The sequence below is a fragment of the Papaver somniferum genome, chromosome 4 (genome assembly GCF_003573695.1).
Source record: "Papaver somniferum cultivar HN1 chromosome 4, ASM357369v1, whole genome shotgun sequence".
Classification (NCBI taxonomy): Eukaryota; Viridiplantae; Streptophyta; class Magnoliopsida; order Ranunculales; family Papaveraceae; genus Papaver; species Papaver somniferum.
The window spans coordinates 117,111,895-117,131,981 of record NC_039361.1 but is presented as its reverse complement, the minus strand read 5'-3'; positions in this window follow the sequence as shown (position 1 = coordinate 117,131,981).

Genomic DNA, 20,087 nt, shown 5'->3' with positions numbered 1-20,087 from the left:
ACTCCCTCTTTTCCACCTCCCTATTCACCTTCCTATAATTTAAACCCCACGTTTAAAGAAAGGCTTTTTAATAAAGTAACCACCTTTTTGAACCATATTTAAGAAACTGGCCGTTTTTTTGAATCTTTATATAAACTGGCCGATATTGACATTTTCCATCCCGTTTTTTTCAAAAAACGGATTTAGTAGTTAACTGGCTATGTGGCAGTTAACCTGCTAGGTAAAAGACGACTTAACCCTCGTCTGAGTTCGTAACCAAACCAGTATCGAGTCAACTCGGTGACTCATTGCAACGGTCGTATTTGTAACGGTTGGATTTGTAACGGTCAGATTCAGCTTCATTCATAGAAATTAGGCCCTGCAGAGAAGAACCATAGTATTTGTCATACTCAACAGATCAAAAAAATAAAAATAAATAAGACATGAGCCAAAATGAAGTAAACTCTCCAGGCAGCAGTAGCAGCAGCAAGGTAAGATTAAGATTAAAACAACCCCTAATTTCATGTTCTATCTGTGCACAGGGAATTCATGATCCAAAGGTATGTCCTTGGATTTATTCCAGGTGCAAATATATACCATGTAATGGTATAAGGCAACTATTGTGTTCAAAAGCAAAAGAAACAAACGAAAAAATGTTTTTGAAGTGTTCAATTCCAACCTGTCAGTACTTTGAATGGTTTGACGATGCCATCGATCCTGTCAAATGCAAGATGGTGAAATTACCAGTAGAGAATGGTTGTTACGCTTGCGGAGAATCTGGTCATTGCTTCAAAAACTGCCCACTGCAAAATCAAACCTGCAACAAAGATCACTCTGCAAATCAAAGATGGAGATGAAATTTTGCAAGAATGAACACAACAAGAACATAACATACCTCACTTGTACAGATTGTGACGGTTTTAAATGGGTCTCAGATGAAGTCTTCATTGCTGCAAAAAACAGAATTATGCATTCAAGTTTACAACTTAATGCTATATGTAAGGAACTCAACAATCTGAAAATGTAACCTGCAAATGTACTAATAAACAACCTGCCACTTTTGATTCAGCATTAATTCAAGTCTACAAAAGAAAAAAAATATTGTCTTCTTAAACACAAAAAATCAGAAAACGGATCTCAAATCATTTCTTCTTAGCCTTTCCATTTCCCCTTCCCTTTCCTTGTTTTATATTCTGAGATACAGATCCAATGCCAAAGAAGTTCTGATAAAGGTTATTTATTGTAGAGGGTGGAGTAGAAGATGGTGCTATATATGGCAGACTCATAGGTGTTGTGGAAGCTGGAGTAGAAGATGGTGTTGCCAAAGGCTGACTGCCAGGCCCTGTAAAACATTCACCAACAAATGATGCCGTTCTCTTCTTCTTGTTTGAATTAGCTGCACCCCTAACTCCGGTGGTCTAGCATACACAAACCAAGGACAATCATGTTCTGTTTTAAACCTACACTCAGCCTTAATTCTAGAGGGAGCACTTCTATCCAAAATAAATTGACACTTATTAAGAACACAATAACCCCTGAGATGTTTCTTAAATGCTTCCTTATTTGCAAATCTAGTTTTTACCAATATAAATTAAACTTCTCTTTAACATCCATAGACAAACCCTTATACACCATATACTTAAGTGTCATCAACTCTGTTTCATCTCTATGGCAATCAGGAAATACCAAAGTCTCATTCTTTGGCTCCGCATATACATTGATATTCCTAAATTTGAACTGACTGCAACACAAATGAAACAAAATCAGATATAAACCTATGAAAACCCAATGAAAACCTAAATAAGCAATATTACTTAAAATCAAACACCCAATCACGAAATTAAACCCCAATTAAACAATAAAAATTTGGTTTCAAATAAACCCTAATTACAAAGGAAAAAAAACAGAAACCCTAAAAATCGATCAATTAAATCAATTAACTATCAATACAATGATTTTCATCATATATTAAGTCACGGGTTTCGTTAATCTTACCTTGATTCAGACAGTTTCAATCCCGGTTTGTACCTCATCTTCACTGTATCACCACTATCTCTGAATCCCTAAATATGTAGAACTTTTCTTCCAAATACACTCTGGTCTTTCACTAACATCTATGTCTTCAACAAAAACAACTTCAATAACATCAGTTTTCTTTCTCTTTCCAAACAGCTTCAATACCTAACCCTAGTTTCAGAACTGGGAGAAGAGAACGAGGGAGAAGAGAGGACGAAATAGAAAGTGTGGTGAGAGATTACACCACACGCGTCTTTAAATGGGCAAGGGCACAGTCGTAAATTCTCGTACCGAGTTTGACTTATTCAACACAGATGACCGATCTGGTGGGCCCAGGTGTCAACTCTAACGAAAAGGCCAGTTTCTAAAAGAATTTAAAAGCTTGGCCGGTTTATTAATTATATGGTTTGAAGCAGGACACTTTATTAATTTGCCCTTTAAAGAATGATAAACCCTACCAATACCTGAATGTGAATCTAAATCTAGATGTGTGGTTTAGATTGTAGGGAGGTGAATAGGAAGTGGGAAAGAGGAAGTCAAATAGCATTTCTGATTATTCAATTATTCATAGCCATAAACTAGGTTAGTGAGCCATTAAATTGGTAAAACGGTGACTACAGGTCTAGACCCCTGAGCCGCCAACAAATAAATAAAAACTCTGACATCTTTGTTGTTGATGGCTGCATCGATCCCAATAAGTAGCTTATCATTTTCGTACGGCGTGGACATTTATCAACACCTTCAGTGATTGGAACATCTTAGGCTAAGTACACAGAAAAACAAGTTAGAAAAGATTTTGTGTCTTTTCTAAGAAAGCTTCCCAAAATGTTCGTGTCTTTACTAGGAAAGCTTTCCAAAATGGACTTCCATCTGTTCTTCATTTTCGCCTCCCTTGGACATCTTTGTTGCATCAATGATAAAAATCGCAGCAACCTCTTGAGTGGTGGCAGTCGTCAAATACGATATTTGAAAACAAAATCTTTATCCTTATGACCAAGCGAATCTGCACAACAACATAATACCTCTACCGTTTATACAGTGTGAAACTCATGTTTGCTCATATTATTGTGTCCCGTATCAAGGCCCATTTTTTCTTAATTCAATATTTGAATGGCAAATGTTAGAGCACAACTTGATATGGTGCTGACAACGTGGTTTTAGTAAAATCCTATTGTTGGGGCTTCAACCCAATAGGATTTTGGGGGTTTAATGTGATTTGGATAGCCAAAATATGGATAGAGGGATGTTATGTGACTCAAAAGTCGGATTTGCTCTTTTCTAATAAAATTAATTAAAATTAAAATCTAATCCCAAATCAAAATCAAAACCCTTTATCACTTCAAATTACTATTCTTTTTCTCTCTTCTTCTTCTTCTTCTAAAAAACACTCTCCAAAACCTAAACCTATCTCCCTCCCTTATCCATTAATTCTTCGAACAACTCAAGTTGATTCGATTCTACCCAAGTTGATTCTCAAGATGGAAACAAAATCAAGAATGGAAAGATCCGGCCGATTGAACCCTGATTCTGAAACATGGCAAGTTATTGGTGTTATATTTAATGGAGATGTGGTAAACCAATCTGTTCAAACACCTGCAATTCCTCCATGAATGAGTTATTTTATACGGATGGGACTTTTCCAACCATAAGTTGTTCGGTGTCTGCAGAAAATATTTGAGTGATGAGTGTTTCGGCTGGGAATTTCCTCACCGTAAAAGTTTTGTCCGAACTATGTTTTCAGTCTCCTAGCTAGACTGTGTTTACGGTTAGGTAGTCTCACACTTCCCAGCCGATATTTTCTCATACTGATGGGTCGTATGTTGTTACCTAACCGTAACTATATCACTCTAAGTGAATTGCCTCTATCTTCTTATATGTTTTTCACCATTTTTAGGAACCCTGAAAAGGAGAAAGAACCCAGGAACTACCAATGTGTGATATTGCTAGGATGACAGTACGTATGTTAAGTATACGATTCTTATTCTTATATACGTTTCTCAAATTATGTACAACTATTCATTGAAGGATGTGAACTTGATATGAAAATAGGTCGAGCGAGTTATGTGGATGGCCAGGGTCCTGTCATGTAACATTTAGGAGTTTTTATATTTGGATTGCAATCAAGAAAAAAAATGCTTCTCAGGCTTCAGGAGTTACATAATCCAACGAAGGATGACCTCTATACTAGGCGACGATGATGATTGGATGAGTGGTTCCCAGACTCCCCATAGTTCTTCATCATCTTCTGAGGATGTTGCTAAGAATTTTGGTTGAGTGGATGAGCGGTTTATGTACTTGCTTAAGTCATTTCATTTTTTCATTATAAAAGACTTACATTAGTATGTTTTAGGGTTATGGATTTGGGAGGATTTCGTTTGTTTGAAGTAATGGATTGTAGAAGGGTAAAAACTGATTCTGCTTAAAATATTAAATTGAGTGTGTCAATGAGAAACGGGTCTAGACCCTAAACAAATGTACTGCACAAGAGTACTTTAGATTCGAGAAATCATTCTGTACAATTCTGGCCTAATCCAAGAAATGGCCGTCCAGTCTTGCTTCCGTCACAAAATTAAAGAGAAGGGTCGATCTTAGGGAGGAAAGCAGAGAAGGAGTTGAGATCGGAGAGATAGACTCTGTAAGGTGTGATTGTTTATGACTTATCTCAGAAAAATGGAACTTGCTGCAAAAGATGGTAAAATACAAATTCTCTGTGTTCCCTGGATAGTTAGTTGATTGTTGTTAGAGCATAGCTCGTTTGAACCCACCAAGCGTTGGTATGTCAAGTTTGGTTGTCATATTTTAGTGAATCAAAACTCATTTTAAGAGTCGCTTGATTATGTACTAAAGTCAATTTCGTATAGGTTAGCTTGAAAGTATTAGGATATGAGACATTACAAATATTGCGAAGACTCGAAGAAGTGAAGAAGTAAGAAGCTACAACGACAACATCATCCTTCCACTTGAGGTTAGTGATATTTGACTTGAACTGTTTCATTCCCTAACGTATCTTTCAAGTCGTGCATATTGAAAACGAAATTGCGAAGCATGTTTGAACTCTAGATAGACATAGTATTAAGGAATACAATATGAAGTTTATTGCTTAACCATTAAACTTTGTAGATAAGACATCGACATAATCGTTTAAATGCTATTGTGATTATGTATGGGTATGAGGTGAGAATTTCATCCTAGGAAACAATGTTTTACATGTGTTTTATAGAAGTAAGTTCATAAACTTGTTTATGAATCGAAAAGGAAATCGCCAGGTATTATTGGTATTGTTATTCACTGCATATCTTGTGAACATCCAATATGTGTGATTTAGTATAACCGCTCACGACTTTTTTGTGTTCTTGGTAAAAATATTCACAATGGCCTATGCATTGGTATGACTTTTATTAGTGAAACTGATCTTAAGTAATCACCTGAGATGGTATGATCGAGTTTGTGATTTGTTGAACCGAATCTGGGTAAAGGGGAACTGATCCTATGAAGAGGTGCAACACATCACAAAGGGGAATCGGTCCTTGTATGAGGTGCAGCAAGTTTGTAGCAGAAAGGGAACCGATCCTATGGACATGTGCAACACATTTTTAGGCAATGGGGAACCCATCCTATGGACATGCGCAACACATATGAGTTAGATACCATATATATATGGGCAACCGATCCTAGTACCTAGTCAACCGAATTTTGGAAAGCTAGTGTGACTATGCATAATACTCACATGGAAGTAGAACCGAAACTTGTTTTGGTAGAACCGTTAAACCCATGATTTGTGATTGAGTGTTTCTTAATCAATCACATAGTTCTTGAAAGTCAGATGGACCAATTCTAAACTTTTTTGGAAGTGTGGAAAATCTGTTTCAAGGTTGTAAGTATGAAAGAGGACTTATAAAGTAAAGATGTCGGCATACTTTGAACACGTTCAATAATGTTTATCTTTTATTGTTCAAAGTTATTCCTTAATAGCTATAGGAACAAAATCCCAAGATCGAAATATAAATAAGTTAAGAATCTTTTAATTAAGGTTGTTAATTTTATTTTAAGAAAATGAGAATTAGTAATGTGCATTTACTAGTTGAGATTTTTCAGAGAGATTTTCGGTTATTATTTTGGACAGAGCATTTCCAGGAATTATGGAAACCGAATTTGGAATATATTTAATATATTTGAGAATATTTTCGGTTTTAGAAATTCCTTGGTGTCCAAATTTCCTTGTCTATAAATACTTGAAGTTTCTAGCAAGCTAATCCTTCGTGACATCAAACTTCCTCGGTTGTGTTGTTGCTGGTGTAGCCGCCAATTCGGAGAGGAGAGTAACCTAATTAGGCAAAATCTCTTATGTCCGCTAAGTTTAAGTCTTCTTTGGGATTGAGAAGCTCTATTAATACCGTTGGTGGGAAACTAGATAATTTCGGTTTATCTTGTGTATTCGATTGATTTGATTGACTAACGGTGGTTGAACTTTGATTGCACCTAGTTTGTTTATGCTTGAGAATCTTTTCTTCTGATATAAGATTCACTCAAACTAGACCGAAGTTTCGACAGGGATCTTTAGACTGTTGTTAGTTCTAAAGACGATCTTGTGATAATCCATTTTTAACAGACTCCGTTCTGTACGTGATTGATCGCAAGAGATTCAAGTTGTTGTGTGCAGGTGTTTATTGAAGATCTAAGAAGATTTGAAGACAAAGAAGATATTGAAGATTTCTGATTTGGGGTTCATAATCTTTGGTGTGCACAATACTTGTTTCGGTATAAGAGGATCCAACTATAATCGGTTTATCCGTGTGGTAGATTGGATTGATTAGTTGTGTAGATCGGCATCAATACAATTCTTTGTGATTAAAAGTATTGATTGTAAAACCTTAACAATTACCTTTGGTAATTGAACATAAGATAGATCTAAGAACCCGACGAAGGAGTTTATGTTAAGATAAACAGAAGAGCCTTTGTCCGAATCACATCACTTGGTTGAATAGAGTTGATACCAAACATATTTGTTGTTCCTTTACTGTTTGGAATAAGAACCAAAAGAATTGTTCCAAGTACGTGACTTATTCATAAGTTGGAGGCGTGGGGATACAGACGGAATTGGGTGAACTATAGGTTTAGTTGCTTGGTCTCAACTATACGAAGTTGGTTTAATTTTGTGTAGCGGCTTAGTCCTGATAGTATTCAATTCTGGACAAGGTCCCGAGGTTTTTCTGCATTTGCGGTTCCTCGTTAACAAAATCTTGCGGTGTCATTTACTGTATATTTCGGCATTATAATTGTTTTATTATAATTAAAGTAAATTACACAAACGTTAATTCCTATTTACTTGATAAGCAATCCTATTGTGTTTAGTTAAGTCTGAACCTTTTTATCAAGTAAACATACTTCGTTGTTGTATTGTCTCGATCTCGTATCCATAAACGATCACAGAAAGTGTGAACCGATTAGTTGCATTGTCTCGACTCAGTCCATAGACAATCACTTTCGGATAAAGGACTTATAGGTAGGAAAAGTTTTAGCTTGAGGTATATTTGGGTACCCTCGCCTTTTCAATTGTCGATTGAATATATTGAAAATCTATTTATATCAAGTCATAATCGAATACCCTGATCTCGTAGTTGGAAGTAGTTGAGTGGTGGAGAGGTGGAGATCGTGTAAAAATGATGAGCACCATGTCCCTACTGTGAAGGGAAGACTGGTCGGTTTTACATCCACTACTCCTCTACTTTTGTCAACTTTCCGCCTTTCCTGACACTTTCTCATAATGGGCGTGTTCCACGCCGAACGTTGTAAGCCGCCAGACCAATACCCTGATGAATATCCCCCAGTTTTGTGACATGTTTGATGTCTCGAGTGTTTTTGTAGAAAATATGAAGCAAGTCACATGAAGAATGGAACAAGCCATGCATGGTAGTTTCTGAATGGGTCATGTTTGCAAGACCTGATTATTTCTACCTATCACGCGCAAGCTAGGCAGCGGGTGGTCATAAGTGTTAAGTCAAGTCGTATGAATGAGACTTGTCGTGAGTCCGTGCTAAAAAAATAGTTGTTCGAGGGTGAAAACAGTTTCTGCTGATTTCGGTAATTTCGAGTGTGTGGGTGAGAAACGAGTCTAAACCCTAAACAATATACTGCAAGGGAGTACTTTGATTCGAGAGATCAATCTATACAAATCCGGCCTAAACCAAGAAATGGTCGTTCCAGACTTGCTTCGGTCACAAAATGAAGGAGAAGGGTTGGTCTAGGGAGGGAAGCGAAGAGAGTGTTGAGACCAGAATAGTTGATTCGGGAAGAGTATTTGTTTGACGACTTGTATCAGAAAGTGGAAAGCTAACAGATTGGAAAGATAATAAGTGATTTCTGAGTGTTGTATTCCTCTGACCAAAAAACCCCGTCCTTTGGTGGAAATAGGTGATACCTATTTATACAAGTCGCAACGAAATGTACCCTGGTCTTGTAAGAAGTGGAAACAGTTGAGTAAATGGAAGAAAACGGTAACGGGTAACGCCTGAAATTGATGTTTCCATAATGAAGGAAATATTTCACCATTAATTCTTGTATTTACTAACCGCCTCACTCTTATGACACTTTCTTATAATGGGCGTAGTGTATGCCGCACGCTGTAAACCGCCAGACCAATACCCTGATGAGCATCCCTCAGTTTGTGACATGTTTTGACGCCTCGAGTGTTTTGTATAGCATGTTGCTATTGTTTGGCAAGTTGAGCTTGGGAGGCTTGCCGGATCGGCGGTGACCTTCGACGGTCGAGATTTTGCATCTTGAGAGGAAGGTTAGCCGTTGATTGTGGTTACCTTCGGAGCCAGTGGCGTGGCCACGGTGCTGGCATGGCTTGCGCATGCTCTTGGCGTGGCTAATTAGGGTTTGGTTCCGTGACCATAGAATTGGCATATCTAAGTGTGCAACGTGGCCAAAGAGTTGGAAACGTAGCCAAAGGTTGCAACAAGTCGTTTGGTTTAGTGGCGAGCTTGTACGGATGAGATTTCCATCTCAGAAGGAAGGATAGCCGTTGATTGTTGCAACCTTCCGTTTAGCAGCCAGCGGCATGGAGGCATGGCCAGCATGGCTTTGGCGTGGCCAAATTAGGGCTTTGGCACCGTGTCCAACAGTTGGCACCGTAGCCAAGAGATTTCCACAAGTCGTTTGGTGGCAAGTTTGTACGGCTGGGATTCACATCTCATAGGGAAGGGTAGCCGTTGATTGTTGCAAACCTTTATTTGGCAGCCAGTGTCATGGAGGCATGGCCGGCATGGCTTTGTCGTGGCCAAATTAGGGTTTTGGCACCATGGCCAAGAGTTGGCACCGTATCCAAGAGATTGCCACAAGTCATTTGGTGGCAAGTTTGTACGACTGAGATTTGCATCTCAGAGGTAAGGGTAGCCGTTAATTGTTGCAACCCTCCGTTTTGCATCCAGTGGCATGGAGGCATGCCCGGCGTGGCTTTGGCATGGTTTAGGCGCGACCAAGCTAGGATTTTGGCATAGTTTTAGGCGCGGCCAAAATTAGGGTTTTGGCATAGTTTAGGTGCGGCCAAAATTAGGGCTTGGCATTAGGACAAAAGTTGCCACGTGTTTGGTGGCGAACTTGGACGGCTGAGATTTTCATCTCAGAAGGAAGGGTGACCGTTGATTGTTGCAACCCTTCGTTTGGCAGCCAGCGGCATGGGGGCATGGTCGGCGTGGCTTTGGCATGGTTTAGGCGTGGCCAAGCTAGGATTTTTGCATAGTTTTAGCGCGGCCAAAATTAGGGTTTTGGCATAGTTTAGGCGCGGCCAAAACTAGGGCTTGACATTGGGCCAAAAGTTGCCACGCGTTTGCTGGCGAATTTGGACGGCTGAGATTTGCATCTCAGAAGGAAGGGTGGCCGTTGATTGTTGCAACCCTTCGTTTGGAAGCCAGCGGCATGGAGGCATGGCTGATAGCTAAGGAATTATACCTAAAACTATGTTCTAATTTTCCTGCCAGTATACAGGGATGTTATAGCTATTAAATAAGCAGGGTAAGTCCCCAGGGACAAGGAGGGAACTGATGTTGTTTTTCTAATATTTTCCTAACTAATTTCTAACCTACAGTGACAATGACTAAGGAATTTGGGATATGAGAGGGACTGCTAGGCTTTGAATCCACCTCTAGCCCTATACTAAGCATTCAACTGAGTATGATACTCTTGTCCTTGTAACAGATAAGGAAGAAGTGTCAAGTCCATTACTTACCTAAGGTGTTTCACCAATGGATAGTTCAATCGCAACTAAAGTATTAACCCGGAGCACTAATTGTCTAATCAAGCACAACTAGTCAAAGGATTAACAATAATCTATCAAACATGAGTTGCAGTTCAATCAACACAATGTTATCCTAACTACAATGGATGCTTGACATACATTGTGAGAGCAGAGTATTGACGCACTGAGATTAAATCTATCATACAACATTTTAAGTATTCAAGAATCACACAAACAACATAAATAACATAGTACAAAGCTATGGTTTCATCTCAACCTTAGCTTAGTGAACTAAAACATGATCAAATTATACTACTGGATGAAACAGATGAAATATTAAAATTACAGAACACTAAGAGCTTGGTGCTCCGGCTAGCCCGGGCATACCCACACACCACAATACCATCTTCTATTTATAGTTTTACATGAAATCCCTAATTTCTAAACCCTAATTTTGAAAGAACCCGAATTTTTAAAATCGAGAATTCACTCACTGATTCTCTGAATTTGTCTCCTATGCTCTCTTGCTCGTCCTTCCTTTCCTCTTCTGCTACGAACCCATGCCTTCTTGGTCTTCTCTGCGCTCCTAGTTAACCCTAGCTTCTCACTGCCTAATTCATAGCATCCAGGAATGATGCTAGGAATGAGAGAGAGGGAAACTAGGGAGATGGGTTTTTTTCGGGTGGTTGTGGTGGTGGAACTCGAGGGATGGGAGATGGTGGAGCAGACGCTGGTGGTGTCGGGGAGAGGGATTTGCAGACTCTGCAATTTTTGGGAAGAAGGGGAAGAAGAGCTCGAGAGAAGAATGGGTTAGGGGCTGTTTGTTTTGGGGTATATGTATTCTAGGTTATGGTGTTGAGCGGGCTCATCAAATTTTGATGTCAGCGAAGGGAAGATGTTGGATGAAAAGATGAGAGAATGATCCAACGGCGTGATGGAAGTGGATGTGGAGCGACCGTTGGATATGGAATACATCAAAACTGACGGTCCAAGATGGAGTTAGGTGCTATAGTGTTAGACAGGAACATCAAATCTCGATGTACTCTGATGAAGCGACCGTTAGATGATGGAATGGATCCAATCTGACGGCTAAGGAGAGAAGCGGGTTTGGGTTTGGATTTTGGGTTTAGGATATGGGTTTGGGTTTAGGAAATGGATTTGTGCTTAGGTAATCTTGAGACCACTTCTTCTTTAAGAACAATTTCTTCCTTGTTAAGCCCATTTTCATCCTTGAGTCTTCCATACCGCATTCTTCACTTCTTTTCCGCTAGAGTTTCCTTCGGCTTTTTCCCGTGTCTTTGCTATTTTCGCTCCGTGAGTTAACCAGGCTTTATTTAGTACCTAAAAATGCAAAATTAATTGAGAAAAGTATTTATTCTTGAAAACAACGAAAACACAGAATATGGGACAAAATGGAGCGTTAGTGCACAAATGATGAGTTAAATGCCAATAAAAAGGTGCAAATATATACAATATTTGGCACTCATCAAATACCCCCAAACCTGAATTTTACTTGTCCTCAAGTAAAACAAAACTAAGTAAATCCTACCTATACCATTGTCGCTGGTCTCTCGATTGCATTTAGCGAATGCAATAAGCCTTTTAAACCACTAAGTGTCCCTAGTGGACGAGTTGAAGTCTCGTGAAGGTTTGCTTAGAACGTACCTACAAAGTTGTAGGACAAAATATAAGCTCAGATTCCATGAAATGTGACATGTGCAAGACAGTAGAAGCTTACAGCAAAATGGAGATGTCAATCTAGCTATCAAAGGCATAATCCTAGCACTGATAACAAATAAAGACATGTGATAAGAGTGTAAAGTGTATCTACACATGTGTAAAGAAAGATCGGATGTTATGACTACTAATCACCAAGAGATAGTTTCTCAGGCTAAGAACCGAGGTCGAAATCTAGCTAGCTGTCCGGAATTTACGAGAATGTGAATGAGTTGGAGGTATTTCACAATTACTCGCGTTGTACATCAATGGCATACACCCTTCCTTGCTTATAACACAAAAACACAAAATATGACTCTTTACATGACTCTTATTTACATTGACTACTCTCTTTTATTTTTGGAACAAGAGAGGATGGAATTGATAAATACTTGATTTTTTTTTTATTTTTTTCTGATATTTTTCTGAATATATACATCGTTTTTTGTTTTTTTTTTTGATTTTTTTTTTGAAAAAAAATTATTTACAACATGGTAACTCTTTTGATACATAAGCAAAAAGAAACAAAAAATTACATGACACTTTGCAAGAGGTAGCCCTTTTTGATGCACCCAGTTAAATTCGATGGTTGTCTTTCTTAATGTAACCTCCACCTTCTATCCCAACCAACCAAAGAACAAGCTAGTCAAGTTTCGTTCAGTATTCTAAAGTGATTGGAAATCGTGACTTCCGATAGAACACCTCAAGGATGAGGCTATACATGTATTGGTAGATCGTGCGCGTGCAAGTTTCTTATCACTATGTGAATTGTGCTAGAATCAGGGTGCCTAAATATCTAGACTAAGAATCCTTATGTTTACATACATGCACAAGAGTCAACATTTCAAGGTAAATGAGCTCCATTTTTATGTTTTTTTTCAAATTTTTTTAATTTTTAATTTTGATTTTTTAATTTTTTTTCCAAAAAGAAAGAGTTCTGTTTTCAATTATAGCATGTTATCAAAGTATCTACTTTTCACCCCCAAACCTAAAATAAACATTGTCCTCAATGTTTCAAAAGATAAACATGATTATAACACATACCATGAGAACGATGCTAAGTGTAGAAAAAGGAAAGAGATTACCGGATATTGGAGAAAGCAAGTTTTGAACTCCATTATTCAAGGAAAAACCCAACAGTAACTCAATTGAATTCACATTGGGTTAGCACAATATATACAAGAAACATATGATTTCACTAAACATTACCTACCAGATTATATACAAACAATTCACTATATACATACAGTCTAAAGAGTTGAGGATCAACCCAAAAGACAAAGTGTTGAAACATAGACAGTTTCAAAACACTAAAATTGGACTTAAATGGGAGTGAGAGTGAAAAACCAAATGAGCTACCCTTAAACCTGGATTTTACACTAGATATACTATTGGATACAAAATCTCGCAGTTTTGGGGGTTCATCATGCACAAGGTCTAACTCGAAATGAACTTTGCTAGGGACGGGAAAACATGCATATTCCAACTGTGGATCCTTAAAGGTATTGTATTTAGATGCAAAATAGTCCAAGATGACTTGGGAGGCACACAGTTCCAGGCCTAGATTAGGTATTCTCAGAAAAGTTGGTTTTACAATATTGTTACAAACCAAATCTAGGTTGGGTGGAAGGCTATCAGATTGTGACTCAAGTAGGAAGGTGACATCTAAGCTTCTCACATGCATGAGATCAAGAGTACCAATATTATCAGTCACATCAGCATTTTCTAAGTCACAATCAAGTTGTGCAGCATGCTTATCATAACAAAACAATTGCACAAGTCCAAATTCAGAATCATGGTTATCCGAAATATCCAAATCAGCATCAAAAGAAGCAATATATTGTGGATTAAGTATGGAATCATACACATCAACTATATTTTCATGCATATGATCATTAGTGTCAACAGAAGATTCATCATTACCTAAGTCATGCTCTTCACAGGATAACTGCACAATATCTAAATCAGTAGCCTCATCACATGTATATGGAATACTAGAAGAAACATCATTCATGAAGGTCGGGGTAGAAAAGCCTAATGTATTTGAACCCAAAGGTTCCATAACATTTTCATCATAGACATGTTCTTCTAACATAACATCATCATCATCATCATCACAAATACATGAAAATCCTACTTTGTCAAAACCATTAGTGTTTTTCGTCCATACATCTGCCTCTAAAATAGGTGAATATGGATTGACATTTTCAGCAATAGGGTATGAAACACTATATCCAGAATTAAGCTCATTGGGAAAATCAACATCTGACTCATGGTGATTACCCATATCATGTGGCATGGTCCTAGTTTCCCTATAGGTTTCTCACTGATGGGTTTTTTCTGCAACTTCAGCTAGAAATGACCATCCATCGTCCACAGTTTTATCAATGAACTCACCATTACACATAGATTCAACCAAGGCTCGAGACTTAAAGTCTAGTCCCTCATAAAGAATGGCGACCAGTCTCCACTTCTCAAGGCCGTGGTGAGGACACTCAAACAAAAAATCATTACACCGTTCAAAATAATGAAAAAGTGTCTCTCCATCTAACTGGACAAAACAATTAATACTTTGACGAATAGAGATGGTCCTATGATGGGGAAAGAACTTTTTGAAAAATTGATTTGTGAGTTGGTCCCAAGTGGTTATTGACTGCGGTCTCAGACTGTAAAACCATGTTTTAGCCCTTTCCTTTAAAGAAAATGTAAACAAACGCAATTTCAAAGAGTCTTCAGACATATAGTCAGGTTGTATAGCCCGGACAATTTGTTCAAACTCTCTTACATGATTATAGGGATTCTCAGAATCGAACCCTCGAAATATATGAAGTATTTGTATCATGCTTGCGTTTAGTTCAAATGGGCCATCAGTCTGGGGTAAGACGATACATGATAACTGACTTATTCTGTTAGAGTACATGTATTCATGGAGACTACGGGGTTTATTCACATACTCGCCCATTGTTTTCAGAAAAATTTGGTTTTGATGGGTTTTGAAATTTTTTGGATTTTGAAAAGAAAATTTGGTTTTAAGAATGGGAGCAAAATTTTGGTTTTTGAATGGGAGAAAACTTTTGGTTTTAATTTTGGGAGAAAGCCCACATTGGTGGAGCAAAGCTTTGGTTTTGAATTAGGAGCAACATTTTGGTTTGAATATGGGAGAAATTTTTGGTTTTGTTGGGTTTTGAAACTTTTGGTTTCAAAATGGGAGAAATTTGAGCAAGACCCACTTTTGGTTTTGAAAAGAATCCCAAAAGCTTTTTTGAAAACTTTGAACTATTGGGTCTTTAAAAGTTTGTACATTGAAGCCCACTGTTGGGAGTTGGAGAAGCCCTGGTTTTGAAGCCCACTGTTGGGTTTTGAGAAGTGGGTTTTAAAAAGTTTGTGAAGTGAAGCCCATTTGGGCTTTAAAAACTATTCAAGTTTTGAAACAAAAGCTTTTACAAGCCCACAAATAATCAAAGTTACAAGCCCAAAGAAAATACAAGCCCAACTGTTGGGTTCAATATTACAAGCCCAGAATTCAAAAATATAAACCCAACAGACAATTGGGTTTTCCTACTGGGTTTAGGCTTACCTGATTTTTGGAGGGAAGCCCAGTTGGGCTTTTTATCCCTTTTTTGTTGCACAAGCCCAGTTGGGCTTTGATCTTAATCTTTACAGCACAGCCCAGCAACAGAACTAGCTAGCCACTTCTTCTTAGCTCTTCCAACAGCAGCCCAACAACAACTTGTAACACCAAACCCAATAAACTGGGTTGTATGATTTGGTTGTTGTAGCAGCAACTCACAGTTCACAAGATCCTGCTCCTTTCCCTTTTCTCCCAGCCTTGGCAGCAACAATGTTGCATGCCTGTTCAGCAGCAACTCAACAGCAGCAAGAGCCACAGCAGCACCAGCAGCAGCCGGGCTACACAGCACTCAGCAGCTGGCAGCAGTAACAGGAAGCAACACAAGCTTCTTCCTCAGCAGCACCACAGGTACCTAGTGGCTCAAAGAAGCTTGTCAGAACCTTCACATAGGGAAAAGAAACAAGCAAAATTACACTAAGATGCTTACAAAGCTACAGAAAACTACTACACTAAGATGCTTATCAGAAAAGTTACAACTACTACGTGGGTTTAAGCTACATATGCTATGCAAGATATGCAAGTTACACTAAGATGCAGTTACACAACAAGAACTAGCTCAGAAAAGCAATGAAGATGAACAAGCTAAGATGAACATGTTAATGCAAAACAATATGCAGACAAGTTAGTATGCAGAACAGCAAAGATGATGCAAGTAAGATGAATATGCAAGAATCAGGAACAACACTTAGTTAAAAGATGCAAGAATAGAACTAAGCTAAAAGTTGCAAAGAACAAGACAACAAGTGAGCTTACACTAAATGCACAACAAGTAAGAAGAACAACAAGTATGCTTACACTAAATGCACAACAACTGAGATAAATGCTTACAGAACTAAGTTATGCCAAGTGAGACTAAGATGCACAGCAAGATGCAGGAACTAAGATGCACAACAAAACTACACAGCTATAACAGAAATTATCCCAGAAAACAGTTAGGACAACAGTTCAACTACACAGCAGCCAAGTCCCCGGCAGCGGCGCCAAAAACTTGATAGCTAAGGAATTATACCTAAAACTATGTTCTAATTTTCCTGCAAGTATACAGGGATGTTATAGCTAGTAAATAAGCAGGGTAAGTCCTCAGGGACAAGGAGGGAACTGATGTTGTTTTTCTAATATTTTCCTAACTAATTTCTAACCTACAGTGACAATGACTAAGGAATTTGGGATATGAGAGGGACTGCTAGGCTTTGAGTCCACCTCTAGCCCTATACTAAGCATTCAACTGAGTATGATACTCTTGTCCTTGTAACAGATAAGGAAGAAGTGTCAAGTCCATCACTTACCTAAGGTGTTTCACCAATGGATAGTTCAATCGCAACTAAAGTATTAACCCGGAGCACTAGTTGTCTAATCAAGCACAACTAGTCAAAGGATTAACAATAATCTATCAAACATGAGTTGCAGTTCAATCAACACAATGTTATCCTAACTACAATGGATGCTTGACATACATTGTGAGAGCAGAGTATTGACGCACTGAGATTAAATCTATCATACAACATTTTAAGCATTCAAGAATCACACAAACAGCATAAATAACATAGTACAAAGCTATGGTTTCATCTCAACCTTAGCTTAGTTAACTAAAACATGATCAAATTATACTACTGGATGAAACAGATGAAATATTAAAATTACAAAACACTAAGAGCTTGGTGCTCCGGCTAGCCCGGGCATACCCACACACACACAATACCATCTTCTATTTATAGTTTTACATGAAATCCCTAATTTCTAAACCCTAATTTTGAAAGAACCCGAATTTTTAAAATTGAGAATTCACTCACTGATTCTCTGAATTTGTCTCCTATGCTCTCTTGCTCGTCCTTCCTTTCCTCTTCTGCTACGAACCCATGCCTTCTTGGTCTTCTCTTCGCTCCTAGTTAACCCTAGCTTCTCACTGCCTAATTCATAGCATCCAGGAATGATGCTAGGAATGAGAGAGAGGGAAACTAGGGAGATGGGTTTTTGTCGGGTGGTTGTGGTGGTGGAACTCGAGGGATGGGAGATGGTGGAGAAGACGCTGGTGGTGTCGAGGAGAGGGATTTGCAGGCTCTGCAATTTTTGGGAAGAAGGGGAAGAAGAGCTCGAGAGAAGAATGGGTTAGGGGCTGTTTGTTTTGGGGTATAGGTATTCTAGGTTATGGTGTTGAGCGGGCTCATCAAATTTTGATGTCAGCGAAGGGAAGATGTTGGATGAAAAGATGAGAGAATGATCCAACGGCGCGATGGAAGTGGATGTGGAGCGACCGTTGGATATGGAATACATCAAAACTGACGGTCCAAGATGGAGTTAGGTGCTATAGTGTTAGACAGGAACATCAAATCTCGATGTACTCTGATGAAGCGACCGTTAGATGATGGAATGGATCCAATCTGACGGCTAAGGAGAGAAGCGGGTTTGGGTTTGGATTTTGGGTTTAGGATATGGGTTTGGGTTTAGGAAATGGATTTGGGCTTAGGTAATATTGAGCCCACTTCTTCTTTAAGAATAATTTCTTCCTTGTTAATCCCATTTTCATCCTTGAGTCTTCCATACCGCATTCTTCACTTCTTTTCCGCTAGAGTTTCCTTCGGCTTTTTCCCGTGTCTTTGCTCTTTTTGCTCCGTGAGTTAACCAGGCTTTATTTAGTACCTAAAAATGCAAAATTAATTGAGAAAAGTATTTATTCTTGAAAACAACACAGAATATGGGATAAAATGGAGCGGTAGTGCACAAATGATGAGTTAAATGGCAATAAAAAGGTGCAAATATATACAATATTTGGCACTCATCAATGGCTGGCATGCCTTTGGCGCGGAGATGTGGCTGGCATGGAATGCCATTGGCACGGTGGTGCGGCTGGTATGGTTGGCATGCCTTTGGCGCGGAGATGTGGCTGGCATGGCATGCCATTGGCACGGTGGTGCGGCTGGCATGGTTGGCATGCCTTTGGCGCGGAGATGTGGATGGCATGGCATGTCATAGGCACGGTGGTGCGGCTGGAATGGTTGGCATGCCTTTGGCGCGGAGATGTGGCTTGCATGGCATGCCATTGTCACGGTGGTGCGGCTGGCATGCCTTTGGCGCAGAGATATGGCTATTAGGGTTTAGCGTGTCGAAACCCTAGTTTAAAATATGTGGCACGCGTGATTGGCACGTTCGTCTAGCATGCGCGGCTGGCATGTGCAGAGATGATGCCAGTCAGTACCGAGGGCTCTGCGGTGGAGCATGGCATGTAAAAAAGGTACCCCGGTAATGTTACGCAGACATGTTGAATGGTTCAATAAATGTGTTAGTGGAGATATTGGTACTCTCGGCATCGTTTTCTTATAGAGTGACGTCACGTTAGACTGAGGTTTTACGATTTTAACCCTAATCTCAAAACCACCATCAACATTAAGTCCCTTGCTTAGCTCGGAACAGGGGCATTGTTGCGGGGTAAGCATGAGATGGTGACATACGAGAACAAAATCGAAACGGAAAGTCATGAAGGGATGGTCAGGAAGATCCGGCTAACCTTTTTTCGGAGGTAAGGAAAACCTGCGACTCTCGTGTTGGCGGTTTTGCGCAAATTTGGCTCGGAGTGGAGCCGCTTGCAGTGCTTGGCGTAAAGTGAGCCACTGGTGTTCTTGGCTTAGAATGGATCCGCTGGTGTCGGATTGGCTTGGAATGAGCCGCTAGCGTTGTATTGGCTTGGAATGGAATCGTTGGCATAGGTTCGGCGTGATATGGAGATGCTGGCTTGGATTGGTACGGAATAGGGCCACTGGCGTAGGCTTGGCGTGATATGGAGCCACTGGCATAGGCTCGGCGTGATATGGAGCCGCTGGCTTGGCTTAGTACGGAATGGGGCCATTGGCGTAGGCTTCGCGTGATATGAAGCCGCTGGCGTAGGATTGGCATGGGATTTTGTTGTCTCCCGCTCTGTATGCGGACTGTTGGTGCAATCGGCTATGGGTGGAGAAGTTGCGCTGGAAGGACGCAAGCTGCTAGCGCTGGAAAGACGCAAGCTGCTAGCGCTGGAAAGACGCAAGCTGCTAGCGCTGGAAAGACGCAAGCTGCTAGCGCTGGAAAGGATGCAAGCTGCTGGCGCTGGAAGGACGCAATCTATTAGCGCTGGAAAGGATGCAAGTTGCTGGCGCTGGAAGGACACAAGCTGCTAGCGCTGGAAAGGATGCAAGCTGCTGGCGCTGGAAGGATGTAGGCTGCTGGAGCTAGAAAGAACGCAGGCTGCTGGCACTGGAACTTCGGCTACCAAACGGTGGTGATGGCGCTGGAACTTCGGCTATCAAACGGTGGTGATGGCGCCTGGAAAATTTGTCTAAATTAGGGTTTGGCATGCCGAAACCCTAATTATCGCCCTTTTGCTAAAATCTTTGTAAAATTCTCGTACGAACTCGGATTTTGATGGTCCTCCCCTCCATTCGGATTCCTATCTCCTTACGCGGGGATATTTTATGTTTTGAGCTCGTTTAGGAGGTGAAAACTGCCCCACAATAAAAACTCAGGAAGAATTCAGGA